An 18432-nucleotide genomic window follows, 5' to 3' on the forward strand; every position below is an offset into this window, starting at 1 on the left:
GAAGTTAATCATTGAGAATACAATAGCTTGCTGAATAAGAGGAAGGCATTATGTTCATGTAGGCTGGACTGCTAATAAGATATTAGACATATTTTGAGCGCCTATTAAGTGTGAATGAAGGTATGCAGAATGTAATGTCATTGTAACAGGCAGGTAATTAGGTTAAGTAATTTGGGGGAAGCTGCAGGAAGGTAATTATTGGTTTACTGTAAAACAATAGCCAAAGGGCAGTGTGTTTATGAGGGCAATGACACCTGACTTCACATAGGAGTACAAGGCTTACTGCTTATTATGAAATTGCACTTAATAAGTAATTAGCAGTCAGGAAGTAAACATTAGTATGAAATGGTTCTTTCCTCTATAGCTAGAATGAGTAATGTGGATCCTCTGAGCTGTTGATTAACTCCTTCTTTATTATGTCCCCATATTTTATGTTCAAAATCAGTTTACAAAGCTTCACATTATATAACATATGGTACATTGTAAGGCTAGGGATGGACATAAAGATGGCGCGTTGCTTTCAAAACCCAGTTAGGAGCACTATCGCGAAAAATTGAAAAATGTAAAATACATGTGTGCACATACTTATAAAAAGTACCTTTCTTTTCAGAATAAAATGCACTATAAATTAGTTTTCTCCTATGTTGCTGTTGCTTACAGTAGGCAGTAAAAGTCTTGACAGATCTGACAGGGTTTGGACTAGTCCACTTCCTCATGGGGGAATCTCAGTATTTCCTTTATTCTTTACAAAAGCACTCCCTGGAAAAGATCTATACAAAGATGTGGGCAAGCCTGCCTACTCCTTTGCACGCCCCTTTTGCAGTTGGACTGAGCAACTGCTATTCAGTAAGTACTTTTAAAAATAAAGAAAACCCTGAGAATACCCCATGGGGAGATGGACCAGTCCAAAACCTGTCAGATGTTTACTGTTTACTGTAAGCAACAGGAGCATAGTAGAAAAGTAATTTATAGTGCATTTTAACTTGTGAGAAAAGTACTTTTTATACTGTATGTGTACACATTTTACAATTTTTTTGTGATAGTGGTCCTTTAAGTAATTTTTTAAAGTTGTATTTTGACCTTAGATAAAATATATAACTTATCATGCCCAACCCCATGGCTGACCTACAGAAAAGATCCATTTTAACTGTAGACAGAATTATGTAGGATAAGCACTTAGTAGAAGTGACACATGATCACATGATCATAACACAAGCTAATCAGAGACTTAAAAACCTGTCATTTGTTACTGGGATGTTACTTGAAATGATCTTTTGTGATTGTATCGGGTGACAGTTTACTCAGTCACTGTCCATATGACTATTCCTTTCTCTGTCAAGCAGCCAGTCCTGTCCTATGGTGAAGAGAAGATAGAGGAAGAGCAGCTGTCAGCAGAAAGCCAGGAATTAACCAATTTAGCAGATCACTATAGAGCAGTGACGGCTAACCTTGGCACTCCAGCTGTGGTGGAACTACAAGTCCCATGAGGCATTGCAATACTCTGACAGCTCTAAGCATAACTCGGGGAGGCAGAGGCATGATGGGATTTGTAGTTTTGTCACAGCTCGAGTGCCAAGGTTAGCCATCACTGCTATAGAGTGTGAACAGTGCTGGAGGACACCAGTAAACATGCTAGATTGTCACCTGAAATATCCATGAACGATCAGTAATCTAGTATGTTTACATAGCAAAGACTTTATGTGGTAGTTTTAGGAATTATTTGTTACCTCTGAATTCTGTATAATCCTACAGCAAAACTCAAAACAGAAAAGATTCACCTGTGTTCAAAAGTACCTTACTTATAATCCAGAAGTTGTAATCATGTGACTGTACTTTAATTGCATTCCAGGTTCCTGATATTTTTAGACTGATCTCTCAACAACAGTGATAGCCCTGCCCCATACCTGATTCAGGTTTAGTGGATGGTTCTAAAGGAGTCGATGGAAGTTCTACCTTTCCATGGCATGTGTATGGTCTGTGATCATGATCACACACCACCACAAATATTGTGTTCTGAGATGAATGGGGCAGAAAGGGACAGCAACCATACCGATCACGTGACTACAAAATCATGATAAAAAAAGAATCCTATGTAATAATTTCCCTGTGTCTCTGCGTCCCCTGTCCCTGTGTCCGTGCGTTTGTGCTACTGCGCATGTGCCGCACGGACAGCTGTTGGGATAGGGGGAGGACAGGGTCAGGGGGCCGGGTGTGTGTGTGCGTGCGTGTGAATGTGCGTAAGGGCGCGCTTGCATGCATGCTGACTTTTTAAACGGGCTTAGGTCACTTAAAGAGACTCTGTAACATTAAAAAGATCCCCTGGGGGGTACTCACCTCGGGTGGGGGAAGCCTCCGGATCCTAATGAGGCTTCCCACGCCGTACTCTGTCCCACGGGGGTCTCGCTGCAGCCCTCCGAACAGCCGGCGACTGTGCCGACTGTCAGTTCAATATTTACCTATGCTGGCTCCAGCGGGGGCGCTGTGGCGACTTTCGGCACGGAAATAGACGGAAATACCCGATCTCCGTCGGGTCCGCTCTACTGCGCAGGCGCCGGAAACTTGCGCCTGCGCAGTAGAGCAGACCCGACGGCGATCGGGTATTTCCGCCTACTTCGGCGCCGACAGCCGTCAGAGCGCCTGCGCAGGAGCCAGGAAGGTAAATATTACGTCACCGCTGCACGGAGGGCTGCAGCGAGACCCCTGACGGATGGAGGACGGCGTGGGAAGCCTCATTAGGATCCGGAGGCTTCCCCCACCCGAGGTGAGTACCCCCCAGGGGCCGTTTTGTCGTTACAGTTCCTCTTTAATGTACACTTAAATAGTTGTGGCTAAAAGAAGCTGATCTTATTAACTTCATTTCTGCTTATATTAGGCAGCCCTGAAAAACACTGTGGGAAGAGGCTGTGTGAGACTACTGCTTGTAGCACAATGTATGGGAGGGTGGGGAAATATTTGCACCCTCAGGCAGATCATATATAGAACTTATACAAACATTAGACTTTTGTTGATCAAAGCAATTATTTGCCATGATATCAATTGAGCATCTGGTGTGTATATAAGCATTCCCTTATATGGTGGTGATTGGACATGTTGGAAAACCATGCTGCTACAATAATTGTGCGGGGGGAGGGGGACTGAGAGGAGTATGGCAGCTGCCATCTTTATTTTTTACACATCCCTACCGTGGCGTAAATACAACTCATGGGACTCCCCCCCAGCAAAACTTTGATGGAGCCTCCCAATGTTCACAACCCATCCCTTGCCTCCTATTGGTGCCTTTCATGGCCTAGGAGCCCATCTCAAAAGGGTTATACAACAAGTGTGGCCATCACCATCTTCACACCCGTCACAAGTGTAGCCACAAAAACACCTGATCTGGAGGATAGTCCCCTGTATCGGAGGAAAGGAAGGTTAGTAGTTGCCCCCCACACACACACACAACTCTGGGCCCGCCTGCAGTCGCAGGGGCTGCTACCCTCTAGTTACGCCCATGCATTCCTATTTATTTGTTCAATATGGCAAATGTTATCTTAAGCAGGAACAAGCACAAGAATGCAAACAGTAGAGTCAGAATACAGTTAGAACTTCTGATCAGTTTACTTTTTCGGGGCAGTGATTCAGATCTTCTGACTGGAATGGGTGTCAGATAAAGTGAGCATCACAGTCCAACAGCACCTACAGTATACAGCTTGGCTTGGAACTTTACTGGGTATTACAGTAAGAAAAAAGACTTTAGCTATGATCACTTATCTCTTCTGAAGTGTTCCTTCTGTTCTGTCTCTCCAGAGACCCTTCTGACAGCTCCTTGGCTTCTCAGAGACTTCTTCCTTCGATATTGAAAAACTTTTTCTGTCAACTCCATGGATATTCAAAAAGTTCTGCCAACAGTGTTTGCTGAGGAGCCTACAAATATATCATTACACTGTTTGTCTGAAAACAGCAGAACTGAGTGGCGATTAACTCATACCTATGGATGCCTTTAGACCCACCCATACAGTTTTTAAATAGTACATCTAAGGTGTAACTTTCCATTCCAAAAATGTGAAAGAATCGGAAATGACCACTGTCACGTGTGCCGGAAGTGCCGCTCTCAATACATGACTTCCGGGTAATGAACAGAACTATGCAATGCATTCCTTTATACCCTTATAAGACAATCGTATATTACAAAAACCCCTGTTAAGAACAAATCATCAATAAGTATCTTACAAAGCAATATACTGTATTACAACTTTCAAATGGCTGTTTTGGCCTTGATCAGAACAAAGCATGCTCTGGAGATGAGTAGCTCGGGCTTGTGACAGAAGTAATACAGGATAACCCATTAAAAAAAATCCGATAGCCATATTTATAAATGGGGATTTGCTCTACTGGATAAAAAAATAGCATTCTTTCTACAAAGAACCGATAACACATTGCTTCTCTTTGAAAATTAACTTTTTCAGATAACAGGCTGAGATAACACAGAGCACAGGGCACTACAAACCATGAATACTATGAGTTTTCCCTGTTCTTTGTATAGTGCTGGCATAATCGGCAGTCAGTATGCCAGTATCCATATAGTTAAATAAATAATATAATGACAAAAGAACACAGTACTCAAAAGGCCTCTGCATGGGAGAATGCCGGGTTACAACCACAACATGTTTTGGGCAGCGCCCTTCCTCGGGGGTAACACCCGAGGAAGGGCTCCGCCCAGTGATGTAGCAATAGGGGGTGTAGAGGTTACGACCACACCGGGGCCCCTGGAACAGATGGGCCCACTAGGGGCCCTCCTTCATCCATCTTATTAGCTTTTCATTGTTGCTATGCTGGTATTGAGCACCTCTATATGTACCTTGAATAGTAGTAATCCTCAACAAACTGTACCCTCACTCTGATTACACCTCTCTGACACGGCAGCAGTCCTTGATAGGTTTTGAGGCTCCATATCAATAGAGTGCTTGGGGACCCATGTAAAACTCTCACTGGGGCCCTAAGCTTCTTAGTTACGTCACTCGCTCCACCAGCAACATATTGTGGTGGTACCCCTGCATGCTCCTAATACAAAGCTTGAATCAGAAGCTTATTGAGTGTTGTGTCCATTTATCATTACTGTGTTGCTCACAGGCTTGGTGAACCTGCTGGACACACAGCACTGGCTGGCAGTACAGTGTACTGTTGTGCCATCACCTGAAAGGCCACTACTTGTCTTGTACAGTCATATAAATAGCCAGCTGAATCAGCAAGGCGGCTGTGGAAAGCATTCTGCTACTTCAATTTTCATATAATGTAATGTATAATGTAAGTAATTTTATAGTTACAGTAAATGTTACTAAAGATGAGTGTCTATTTCAGTTTGCAACCAGTTCTGAATGTCTACTAAGGCCTTGTTCACATCTATGCAGCGCAGATGGCCGTGCGATCGGAACGCAAAGCGTACGGTCGCACGCTATCTGCGCTGCTACCCGCTGCGCTGCTGATCCCATCCATTGACAGTGAAGGGTCAGCTCTGCACTTGCGGGCAGAATGCATTCAGCAGTATGCAAGCGCATCATAGTGCTGCACAGCGCCTTTGATGTGAACGGCAGAAGGGCTGTCTAAGCCCTTCTGCCTTTCTAGCCTGTGACACGTCATACGCGCTTCCAAATGCGCACGGAAGCACGTATGATGCGAATGAGCATCGTTCACACTTTGTGCACTTCTGTCGGCTTTTTTCCAGCACATATTGTTAACAGATACATGTTGCTGAAAAAGAGCACACAGAAGCAGACAGAAGCGCATTGATATGAATGAGCCCTAAGTCCTAATAGAACTTGCTTTTTTTCTCAGCTATGAAATCTATACATTTTGGTGTGGTCTAAAATAAACTCCCTGTCCAGTAACAGCCAAGTAACTCCTCTTTTTCTATATGAGCAATTACCTGCACAAAGCGGGAAACATTACACTCTATATGCATTGTGCTGTTAGACTGTCTCCAATCATGTGATCATGGGCTTAAGCAGTCTTTGCAGATTCAACTAAAGTAAGAAATATGAGGTAATGTGCACAAAATTCACTTTATTTACACATCAAAAGAAGAAAAACATCAAAAGGGGATTTTTTATTGATCAACAAAAACTGGAATATCATGTTAACTACAGGCCTGTTTTAATCAGCTGGAACCTGCCTGGGTGACGTGATATTTAAATGTTACCTCTTAATCAGGGGTCTCAAACTCGCGGCCCGTGGGCCATTTGCGGCCCTCGATACAATATTTTGTGGCTCTCGCCGGCAAAAGCTTCCTTATAGTTCGCTTCAGTGCTCCCAAGTAATCCGCCGCATCCCTGCCGCTAAACGAGGGCTGCAGAGCCCCCAAATCGCCCGGGGGGCAATCCGCCGACATTTCCTGGAAGGGGCAGAGCTTTCAGCTTCAGCTCTGCCCCTCCTGACGTCAATCGCCGCACGGATCGCCGCCTCTCCCCGGCCCCTCTCTGTGAAGGAAGAGTGAGAGGGGCAGGCAGAGGCGGCGATGCGCCGCAATTGTGAAATTCCTTATGCGGCCCAGCCTCATCCTGACTTTGCCTCCTGCGGCCCCCAGGTAAATTGAGTTTGAGACCTCTGCTCTTAATGTGTGTGTAAACAATAGTAGTCTGATCCTATTTCTGTATAAAGTGTTTTTGTGCTCTACTTATGAGATTAGTGGTCCAAAAAGTTGTATTTCCCTGGTTGACTGCTACTGTGTTCCCCCACAGTGGGGTATCCATTGTCTCTCTCCAACTTGTCCCATCAAAACAGGTATGCTTTGCTTGGCCGATAGAGGCTGCTCATTGTCAGGTCATGTTTCACACATCTGTCTGAAGGTTGTACCAGATTTGAGGTGTATTTTTTCATTGAATGGTTTGCAGTCCCCAGGTTAAATACGGTATATATTTTTTTAGCTACAAACATTCCTATGGTAAATACTAAAGGTGGTAACACACCACACAATAAAAGGATTCAATTTTACGGCAATTCAATCAAAAACGGTTGGTTGTGCTGAAAAAATTGAAAGCTTTTTTTCATTCATTCAAGAAAGCTGATCGAATTTCCTGTTTTTATTCGATAAAAGAAAGAAGATTGGGAGTGTTGGATTTTTCTGATCAATTTATATGAAAATTGAATGGTGTAGGGAAGATTGTTAATAACTTACTGTACAGACCCAAGCATTTTTTTTTCTGAGTTTTCAATCATTTAATTGGGAAAAAATGGAACATATGTGTGCGGTAGATTGGTCAGATTTTTGAAATGTTACAATCAGAGAAATTTATTGCAATTCTTGAAAAAATTGTATGGTGTGTTGTCCCCTAAATTGTACTGTGAGTGTTGTGTTTCCATATGTCTGCGGTTTCAGCGGATGTTTTTAATATTGCAGGGGATGCTAGGTAGCTAAATTGTACTTTCTTTCTTCTTTCTGTCTTCTAAGGATGACTTTGCTTGTATCCTTTGTTTTATCCTAACATAACATAACCATCCCCCTCTCATGATTCACGGATGGTAATTACAAAAAAAAGAGTGTACCAAGTGATTTAATATGACAGCCACATACAAAATAAGGTTTACATGTGACAGCTGTGACATTTGAAGTCACATAGCAGAATTGAAAGCACAATAGAAGGTATTGAGATCATGCAAATTGCGGCCCTTCCTGAATTTTATTAATGATTACAAACAGACCCCCGTGGAACTTACACAGCCTGAAGTTTAACTTGCCACCTGTCATTATATGACCCTAATGGGCCAAATAGAAAGGGGTGGGCAAGAGTAATAAATCTTGTGTTTTCAATTATTTTCACTTTGATTTGCGGTAAAGCTTTTCACCATTGTGTTTTCTCCATCGTTTTGTTATTTTTACTTGTGTGATGTGCTAATTTTCTTACAGCCATAAAAAGTAAAATCGGGATGTTTGCTGAATGCACTGCAAGAAAATGAATTGCAAGATAAACCACTTGGGCAGGGCTGGTTTTAGTAACAACGGGGCCCCTGGTAAAAATTAACTTGGGGGCCCCAACAGACACCCCCCCAGACCAAAAAGCGGCATTAGGGGCCCTATGTTGCAGCCAAATGTCACCCCAGGGCCCCTGAGCTGGCTATTGTCCCAACCCCCCTTCCCCGATCACCCCCCAACTTAAAAAGAACTAGAGACAGGCTATATGCTAGCATTCTGCACCTGCACAGGGATGGAAGCCCAGCGGGGGGGGGGGGGGACGACACACGTGCGCCTGATGCACCGTGCATGTGTTGAAGGGGCTGTGACAGGCCGCAACTGGCCAGAATACTTAAGGGAATCGCTACTGAGCGAAGCCACCGGTGAGGACGCTGGAGGAAGCCCTAGGTAAGTATAAATACTGGCATATAGCCCATCTCAAGTACACTTTAACTGTGCTCCCTGGTACCTCTGCAATGGCTTAGGCGGTGTAGCATCTAACCTGTCCCGGGGGGGGGGGGGGGGGGTCTGTCAGTCCTTTGGCTCTAGTGCAGGGTCCCAGGGGAGCACAGTTAAGTTGGGGGGGGGTGGAGACACCTTGGGAGACCCTATAGGATCCGGGGTGATTGCCTCCATGGAAGCTCCAGCCCTGCATTTGGGTAAAAGTGAAGAAAAATCTTATAGTTGTTGAATAGTGAGTTGGGTTTCCTGTTGCTTATCTGGTGATTTGGCCAATCAGAGGAAATGCGCACAACATCCTTTTACATCCTTCCATCCTCTCAGTAAGAGGGCGGGAGAAACAATTGTGCTGCACAGAGAATCTCCAAAAGGCTATATATACCGTATATATATATTATTTTTTCGTCTCAAATATACTGTGATTATATAGTGCAGCGAAGAGGGAAAAAGAGATGGAAAGAGAAGGTAAACCAGAGATGGTGACTTTGGCCCTTCTGCAATTCACTTTTCTCCTAACTGTTCTCCTAGGAGATAATGTTTCATCTTCTGTTTAAAATAACTTTTGAGCACTCTGCAACTGAAAAAAAGTACCACAAAGTAGGTGAAAAAAGTACTGTCAAAATTATACCGGGTATTTTCTTGTTTGCTGGTGGCTTAAAATGCATTTTATTGGCAAGGTGTGAAATGTCACGTAGGAGAAAAAAGTGAATTGAATAAGGGCAAAAGTATAACAACATCTAACAATGCTGGTACATATTCATATAGAACAATTACAGCAAACACAAGAAACAATAGGAGGAGGACTCTGTTCTTACAACCTAGATATATTTTCCCATTTGTTTAATTCACAGGATTTGCACAGAGGTTCGCCTTGCGATTGATGCGTCATGTTGATGAATATTTTGAGATAATTTATATTAATACATTACAAAGGAAAACTACACATCATTCTGAGTGAAGAAACCTGTCTAGGTCACATTGGGTGGAAGCCCTAATTTTATTAGCTTCGTAAAGGCTGGAATTGTAGCCTGTTCATATGCTAATCCATATTATTATAGTGCTGATATTGGACCTGAAGAAGGGCATAGGGCCCAAAACACAGTTGTGTGCTTCCCATGTTTGTGCTTTAATAGATTGGCCTCGGGGGGCGAAGCAGTAAAATAGTCATTTTGCTTTAAATGGCCTGCAGTTTGGTGTGTTTCCGCATCTCATTACACGTCATCTGACAAAACTGGATCTTGTTGTTTAAGGCCGGATCTCAGAATGTGCCAGCTAAGCAAATTTGGAGATTAGATTTTTTTTTAATATATTGTCACCATATTCAATTATACAGCCTGCTATTAGAGAATCAATGAGGGTGCATTAGCAAATTTGCTGTAAAACAGTGACATCTGGTGGTGGAAGGTAATTGCAGGAAGATTAAAGGGGAACTTCAGCCTAAACAAACACACTGTCATTAAGTTACATTAGTTATGTTAATTAAAATAGATAGGTAATACAATCTCATACCCACTGTATTAAAAGAACAGGCAAATGTTTGTGATTTCATGGGGGCAGCCATCTTTTTGGTTGAAAGGAGGTAAAAAGGAGCATGAGACACAGTTCCAATTGTCCTGTGTCCTGATCACCACTCCCAGCTGCACAAGCTAGGCTTCAAATATCAAATAAAAAAAAAATAATGCACCAAAACAGCAGAAGGAGAACAACAACATCAGAAATCCCATCATGCTTTGCACGGCATCAGGGGAAAAATGCCCGGGCAGTTTTCTTCTGTGCAGCTAAAAATGAGGCTTGGGTAAGAAAAACAAAGTTCTGATGCTGTGAAACTGTTAAAGAAACACCAAGCCTTTTTCAGTGCTGCTTTAGTCTGGAGGTTAACTTTAATACGGACAATTTTATGGAGCACTGAGGCAGACTAAAGGCTTGTATGCATGGCTGTTTACATAAACCTGGCACAAACTGGACTTTGTATTTGAAAGCAGATACCACTGGGCACCTGCACATCCCTTAAAGGCCCTTTTACACTGGCACGGTGCAATGTGGCATTTTGCTGCAGCCTAACTCTAGGGCAGTGATGGCTAACCTTGGCACTCCAGCTGTGACAAAACTACAAATCCCATCATGCCTCTGCCTCAGAGTTATGCTTAGAGCTGTCAGAGTATTGCAATGCCTCATGGGGACTTGTAGTTCCACCACAGCTGGAGTGCCAAGGTTAGCCATCACTGCTCTAGGGCAATGAAAGTCTATGGGGTAGTTCATATTGCATACTGTTCGCTGCACCAGAAGTACCCTATCTAATATATACCTACAATGCCATGCGGCTCCTACGGCAACATGCTGTGGACCGGAAGTTATGTAAGTCTATGGCGACACGTGTTTTGAAACAGACCACCGCAGTTTTACACATTGCACATGCGCGGAAGCATATTTTAGCAATACACTTCCACGCATGTCATCGTTTCACATACAGGAAGTGAGTGTCAAAACCTTTCTGTTTTAGGTTTGCCTCGTGTATCCTTTAAAGGACACCTGAAGTGAGAGGAATATGAAGGCTGCCATATTTATTTTGTTTTAAACAATACTAGCTCTGCTGATGTGATTTGATCAATCGACAGGGGCATCACTAGCCCTATTTTGGGGGGGCCCATGCCCCCAATCTGTCCTGGGGTGCCACGGATCTCCCGCTCGCAGCTGCCCCGCTCTGCCCTGTCCCCGCTGCCAATCAGACCTCGATCAGCGCCGGGCGACCAGATAGAGCGGGCGCTAGGACCTAGCGGACACCGCTGATATGCGGAAGTGACATCACTTCCGCATATTTGTGCCCAGCGCCCGCTCTATCTGGTCGGGTCGCCCGCTGATCCTGAGGTCTGACGCGGCCGGCAAGGTAGGTGGGGTGGGGAGCACGCCTGGCACTTACTACCTAAACGGTGGTCCCTGCTGTCACTCACTACCTAATGGGGGTCCCTGCTGTCACTCACTAACTAACAAGGGTCCCTGCTGTCACTCACTACCTAATGGGGGTCCCTGCTGTCACTCACTACCTAACTGGGGGTCCCTGCTGTCACTCACTACCTAATGGGGGTCTCTGCTGTCACTCACTACCTAACGGGGGTCCCTGCTGTCACTCACTAACTACCTGGGGGTCCCTGCTGTCACTCACTAACTAATGGGGGTCCCTGCTGTCACTCACTAACTAATGGGGGTTCCTGCTGTCACTCACTAACTAATGGGGGTCCCTGCTGTCACTCACAAACTGGGGGTCCCTGCTGTCACTCACTAACTAACTGGGGGTCCCTGCTGTCACTCATTACCTAACGGTGGTCCCTGCTGTCACTCATTACCTAACGGGGTCCCTGCTGTCACTCACTAACTAACTGGGGGTCCCTGCTGTCACTCACTAACTAACTGGGGGTCCCTGCTGTCACTCACTAACTAACTGGGGGTCCCTGCTGTCACTCACTACCTAATGGGGGTCCCTGCTGTCACTCACTACCTAACTGGGGGTCCTTGCTGTCACTCACTATCTAACTGGGGGTCCCTGCTGTCACTCACTATCTAACTGGGGGTCCCTGCTGTCACTCACTATCTAACTGGGGGTCCCTGCTGTCACTCACTATCTAACTGGGGGGTGCCTGTCACTACCTAAACTGGGGGCTCCTGTCACTACATACACTGGGGGGCTCCTGTCACTAAATGAGCTGGGGGGCTCCTGTCCCTACCTGAACTGGGGGGCTCCTGTCACTACCTAAACTGTGGTACTCCTGGTGCTACCTTAACTAGGGGGCACCTGTCGCTACCTAAACTATCCAGGCCAGCCAGCCCAGCATCACCACCAGCCAACCAGCCCAGAATCACTGTCAAAAAGGCCACAGCATCACCACCACTCAGGCCAGCATTTACTTCAACCAGCCAAGCACAGCCCAGCATCACTGCCAGCCAACCCAGCCACAACATCGGCCACAGCATCACCGCCAGCCAGGCCACAGCATCACTGCCAGGCCTTTAAGCTCACACATCATCCCCAATCCAGCCAAACACAGCAGCCAGTAGAGGAGAATTCAGAAGCCAGGTGAGAGGTGTCTACCATATTAAGGGGGCATTCTGCCTATTTATGTGAAATGCTGTCTATTTATGTGCCTCATGACTGCTGAATTTGTCTTGTTGGGGGCCTCATGATTGCTGAATTTGTCTTGTTGGGGGCCTCATGATTTGTTGGGGGCCTCAAGATTGCTGAATTTGTCTTGTTGGGTGCCTCATGATTTGTTGGGGGCCTCATGATTGCTGAATTTGTCTTGTTGGGGGCCTCACGCTTGCTGACTTTGTCATGTTGGGGCCTCATGATTGCTGAATTTGTCTTGTTGAGGGCCTCATGATTTCTGAATTTGTCTTGATAGGGGCCTCATGATTGCTGAATTTGTCTTGTTGGGGGTCACATGATTGCTAACTGCGAGACTATGGGAAAAGCTGAATCATCATCATATGCAATAGCATTAAACCTACTTTTTTTTTAGCTTTATAAAACAGAAAATAAAACTGGGAGGTTCTAAAAAAATTAATATATTTTTTCAGCAGTAGGATGGATGAAATTGTTTATCTTCACAGTTTTTTAACTTGGATTTTCCATAATGTTCATGTAGGTGTTAAAACGTTTGTATAGTATTTAGTTTAAATTGCTGTTTAAATTGCTGTTGCCACTTTGCGATAGATAAGTGACTTGTGGGTTGCAGTTTGGGGCTCCAAAAAGTTCGCCACGGCTGTCCTAATCTAATGTACGATTGGCCCCACCCATGGCCACGCCCACTCACTGCATGACCACACCCATTTTTTGCCGCGGCGCGCTACGCGCGACGCATATACCCCCCACCTAGTGCCCCCAGGTGCCACCGATCTCCAAGGACCCTAGGAATGCCCGTCAATCGATTCAGAATGTCAGCATATCGACTAGTTTATGGCCAGTCTTAGTATAGTTAAATAGTAAGTTATTTCACAATTAAAATCTTTTAATTGTTGATAGTGTACAGCAGATAACCAAAATGTAAGTTCCAGATACAAATCTGCAGCCCATTCACCATGTACATTCCCTTGTAGTATGGTTGTTGTTATTGTTTTTTGTTTTCTTTATGTGTTTTCTGTTTAGAACTCCAGCCATACAAAGCATTTTTATTTGTTTGGGGAAAAAGAAGATCTGTAACGCATTCTAAAGAAAGTGAATAACTTATTCGGCGTGTTATTTTGTCAATGTTGAGGGAATGAAATTAAAAATGCAGATCAAGCTGAAATCTGTCTACAATTTGACACCTTTGTGTAATTGTTTCTGTCTTCCTCTTACCTTATCCAGCAGAAGACGAGATCGGAAATCTGTTCCTTCGTATTGCCAGGCATATTTACATCTCAGCTCCGAGCGGCATATCTGCAGAACATATGTGAGGGAGAGGATAGCAAGTTATACAATAAACACTTGGTTGTGCACTAGGAGACCTTCTATGTCTTGCTGTATATATTTTTTAAAGTGAAATTTCACTTTTGTTAGGGTGGGTGGGGGCAGGGGGGGGGGGAGGGGGCGGGGAATCAATACCATACTAGCATAGCATCCGACCAGTGTTTCTCAAACCTGTCCTTGTGACTCCCCAACAGTGCATGTTTTGCAGGCAACCTCACCTGTGCACAGCTGGGATAATGAGTGTCTCAGCTACAGGGCCGGGCCGAGGCATAGGCTGGAGAGGCTCCAGCCTCAGGGCGCAGTGTAGGAGGGGGCGCACAATTCATTCAGCTGCCATTCCTAATTGTATATGAAGCAGAAAGAAATAAGAAAAGGGGATACATATCAGTGACTGCAAGCCAGATAACTAGATATTAAGGTGTTGAGGAGGTTGTGGGCCCTGTGGCCCTCTTAGTCTAATAGCAATCAGTGTGTGACAGCTGGGGTGGGAGGAATGGGGGGCGCACTTTGGTGTCTCAGCCTTAGGTGCTGAAAGACCTTGTCCCTGCTCTGCTCAGCTAAGTGAATTTCATGTAGCTGAGACACTAATTACCACACATGGTTGGGGTGCATAGCTAAGGTTGCCTGCAAAACATGTACTGTTGGGGAGTCACGAGAACAGGTTTGAGAAACGCTGTCTTAAACCTATCATTAACACACTAGGTGGTAGATTGACTGAGGCTGGTTTTACACTGCAGTCTGCAGATTGGCCAAGGCCACACCGCACAGCCAAAAACAGGCCTTCGGGGATTACCGAATTAGTACGCGGCAATTGCTGTCTAGCAGCCGGGCAAGCAGGAAGTGATGCTCACTTCCTGTTGGCAGAGTGGACACGTGCACGTAAACGTATTGCTAAAATAAGTTTCCACACATGTGCGACATGTAAAACTTGCGGTGGTCATTTTAAAACATGCGCGTTGCCATAGACTTACATGACTTCTGGTCCGCCACATGTCGGCGCAGAGCCGCAAGTAGAGATGGCCCGAATGGTCGCGGAGAACCGCAAACTTTTCCGGAAGTTCGGTTAGCCCTCATAGTGCATCATGAGGGTCAACTTTGACCCTCTACATCACAGTCAGCAAGCACATTGTAGTGACTTAGGCTACACTCCCTCCTGGAGCCCCGCCCCCCTTTATAAAAGGCAGGCAGCGTCAAGCATTGGACTCACTTGTGTACCTGCAGTAATTAGAGAATGGATAGCTGCTGCAGACTCTCATAGGGAAAGCTTAGTTAGGCTCTTGTAGGCTTGTTAGCTTGCTCCTTGCTGATTCTTATTGCTAAAAAAGCACCCCTCAACAGCTCTTTTGAGAGCTAATCTTGTTCTTGCGAGAGAGAGAGAGAGTGTGTGTGTGTGTGTGTGTGTGTGTGTGTGTGTGTGTGTGTGTGTGTGTGTGTGTGTGTGTGTGTGTGTCCGACTTGCATTATATACAGCCCTGTCAGTCAGTCGCAGCTGGTCTTTGGCCCCTTGGTGATATAATTACTACTGTGCCAGGTGCACATTGTAATACCCATCACTGCATATACCTACTACCTGTTGTTTTCTTCAGTGTAGCCACCTACCTACGTGAGTGTGCGCAGTGTCACTGTGCCTGTCCGGTACTTGTCTGTGTGTGACAGGTGCACATTGTAATACACATCACTGCATATACCTACCTGTTGTTCATCGTGCACCCACCTACCTACGTGAGCGCACGCAGTGTCACTGTGCCTGTCCGTTACCTGTCTGTGTGTGACAGGTGCACATGTAATACCCATCACTGCATATACCTACCTGTTGTTCACCTACCTACGTGAATGCACGCAGTGTGATATACCAATCCGTGCATACCTGTTAACTGCACCTGTGTGACTGACTGCACATTGTATTAGTCAAGTCAGTGCATACCTTTCACTTCATCCCCCCAATATGGACAAAGCAAAAGGCAGAGGCAGGCCACCTGGCAGGTCTGTTCGAGGTTGCGCTGTAGTGATTTCGTGCAGCCCTCGACCAAAGTACAGTGTTCAGAAGAAGGCACGTGCCATCAACCCCCAATATTGTCAGGACGTAGTTGACTATTTAACACAGAACACCTCATCTTTCTCAGCCTACGCACGGAAGCGTGACATATCTTCCTCCTCCTGCTCTGATTCTGGCACCCACTTAACACCCAGTCGGCCGCAAACCACCAAAGTGCCATCCCCCCAGGGCTCAGCGGTGTGGACATTTTTTTGTGTGTCTGCCTCAGATGAGAGCAATGCCATCTGTACTGCTCCCTACACGGGTCTTGGTCTTTCCATGGTTCAATTTTCGGTGGCAGACTCTGTCTGCCACCGAAAATTGAACCATGGAAAGACCAAGACCCGTGTAGGGACAACTACCTTACGAAGGCATATGATTACAAAGCACAAACTGCAATGGGATGACCACCTGAGGAAAAGCAGCACACAAAAGCAAAGCCACACACCATAGTGGAAGATACCAAGCCGCAATTTTTTCTCAAAAAAGGCGATACCTAAACTGTACCGTGATGTTGAAAGGCAAGTGGTGACATCTATTGCACACAGCGTTGGGTCAATGGTTTATCTGATCACAGATGCCTGGTCTGCAAAGCACATTCAGGCCTGCCGGAAGACTAAGTCAGTCCCCACACACAGCATCTCTGCCTGCACACCGTGTGACTGCCTGCCCCAAGACTAAGTCGCTCCCCACACAGCACCTCTGCTCACAGGCCGCTTGACTGCCTTCACCGCCACCACCAACACCTAAATTTTAGGAATCCAGTTGGATTCCTAAATTTTTAAGGCCGCTGCTAGCATCGGCCGCTACACTACTTTTTCTGGTGCGTGTACATGCCTGCCTAATTTTTCTAGCTGCACTGCAGCTGCAACAACCAAACAAAAGGCATGTACATGTGCCAATTCCCCTTTGTGATCATTACCTTGCCGCGGTGAAGGGGCTTGCGTATCACAATGAAGCAATGACCACCGGCTATATGAGTGTCTTGGGGGGGGGGGGGACACACCGAAGATAATAAGGTTGTTGCTTCATTGTGGACAGACCAAATTTGATCAGCTGGACAGTCACTGTTGTTCTATCATTGAACTACCACAGCCCGGCGACCATATGGGTTTGAAAACCGCCACAGCCTGCACTCTTGCCATGGTGCGCACCAGTCGTCACAACACAAACAGCTGTTTGCGGTGCGTTACACAGTGAGTTTGGTGTGTCAGTGTGAAGCAGTACTCTAATTACACTCCCTGATTGATGTATACTCATGCAAGATGTTTTAAAGCACTTTAGGCCTGCAATTTAGCATTCAATGTGATTTCTGCCCTTAAAACGCTGCTTTGCGTCAAATTCAGATTTTTCCCCGGGACTTTTGGCGTCTATCCCACTCATCCATACCCCTCTCCAGGTGTTAGACCCCTTGAAACATCTTTTCCATCACTTTTGTGGCCAGCATAAGTGTTTCTAGTTTTCAAAGTTCGCCTCCCCATTGAAGTCTATTGCGGCTCGCGAAAGTTCGCGCGAACCGAACTTTCGCGAAAATCGGAGGTTCGGGCCATCTCTAGCCACAAGGCAATGTAGAACAGCGAGGAGAACGCCAGCGCATACCACTAAGGCTGCATCCGAAATTACCACCAGCTCAGTGTGAAGCACCTAAATAGATTTTCCGCACACTTTGCATTCAATTCAGATGCAAATCATATGCAAATTTGCTACTACTTATTATGCAAACAGGAAACTCAGGAGGAGGGGCTGGGAGCAGCTAACTTGACAGTTACATAGTTACAAAGTTAAGGAAAGGTGGGGGGAAAGACATTTTGTTGAACAGCGAGGAGAACGCCAGCGCAAGTGTCTAGTATAATATACTTTGCATGCAAACCATATTGGAAGCTAAAGTTCCTCCTAGTTTAATAAATGTTAGCACTTGTCTAGGATGCAGGGCTCCTGATCTCCTAACCCCATCATTACTATACTAGATTAGCTCCTGATCTCCGAAACCCATCATTACCATACTAGATTGGCAACTGATCTCCAAATCCCATCATTACCATACAAGATTAGCACCTGATCTCCAAACCCCATCATTACCTTACTAGATTAGCACCTGATCTCCTAAACACCATCATTACCATACTAGATTGCACCTGATCTCCAAACCCATCATTACCATACTAGATTAGCACCTGATCTCCAAACCCCATCATTACCATACTAGATTAGCACCTGATCTCCAAACCCCATCATTACCCTACTAGATTGGCCACTGGTCTCCAAACCCCATCATTACCATACAAGATTAGCACCTGATCTCCAAACCCCATCATTACCATACTAGATTAGCACCTGATCGCCAAACTCCATCATTACCATACTAGATTAGCCACTGATCTCCAAACCCCATCATTACCATACAAGATTAGCACCTAATCTCCAAACCCCATCATTACCATACAAGATTAGCACCTAATCTCCAAACCCCATCATTACCATACTAGATTAGCACCTGATCGCCAAACCCCATCATTACCATACTAAATTGGCCACTGATCTCCAAACCCCATCATTACCATACAAGATTAGCAC

At 45.3% G+C, this 18432-nt stretch overlaps 1 long non-coding RNA gene across 1 annotated transcript in view; it reads right to left on the reverse strand.

Annotated features, from left to right (window-relative positions):
- Positions 1-3756: 3756 nt before the first annotated feature.
- Positions 3757-18432, reverse strand: part of LOC137525624 (uncharacterized) — a 37410-nt gene continuing 22734 nt past the window's right edge. The window contains exons 2-3 of the long non-coding RNA XR_011022962.1: positions 13713-13793; positions 3757-3903 (exon numbers count right to left, since the gene is read on the reverse strand). This is a non-coding gene — a long non-coding RNA (uncharacterized lncRNA). The remainder of the gene's footprint in view (positions 3904-13712; positions 13794-18432) is intronic.

This window comes from Hyperolius riggenbachi, chromosome 7 (assembly GCF_040937935.1).
Source record: "Hyperolius riggenbachi isolate aHypRig1 chromosome 7, aHypRig1.pri, whole genome shotgun sequence".
Taxonomy (NCBI): Eukaryota; Metazoa; Chordata; class Amphibia; order Anura; family Hyperoliidae; genus Hyperolius; species Hyperolius riggenbachi.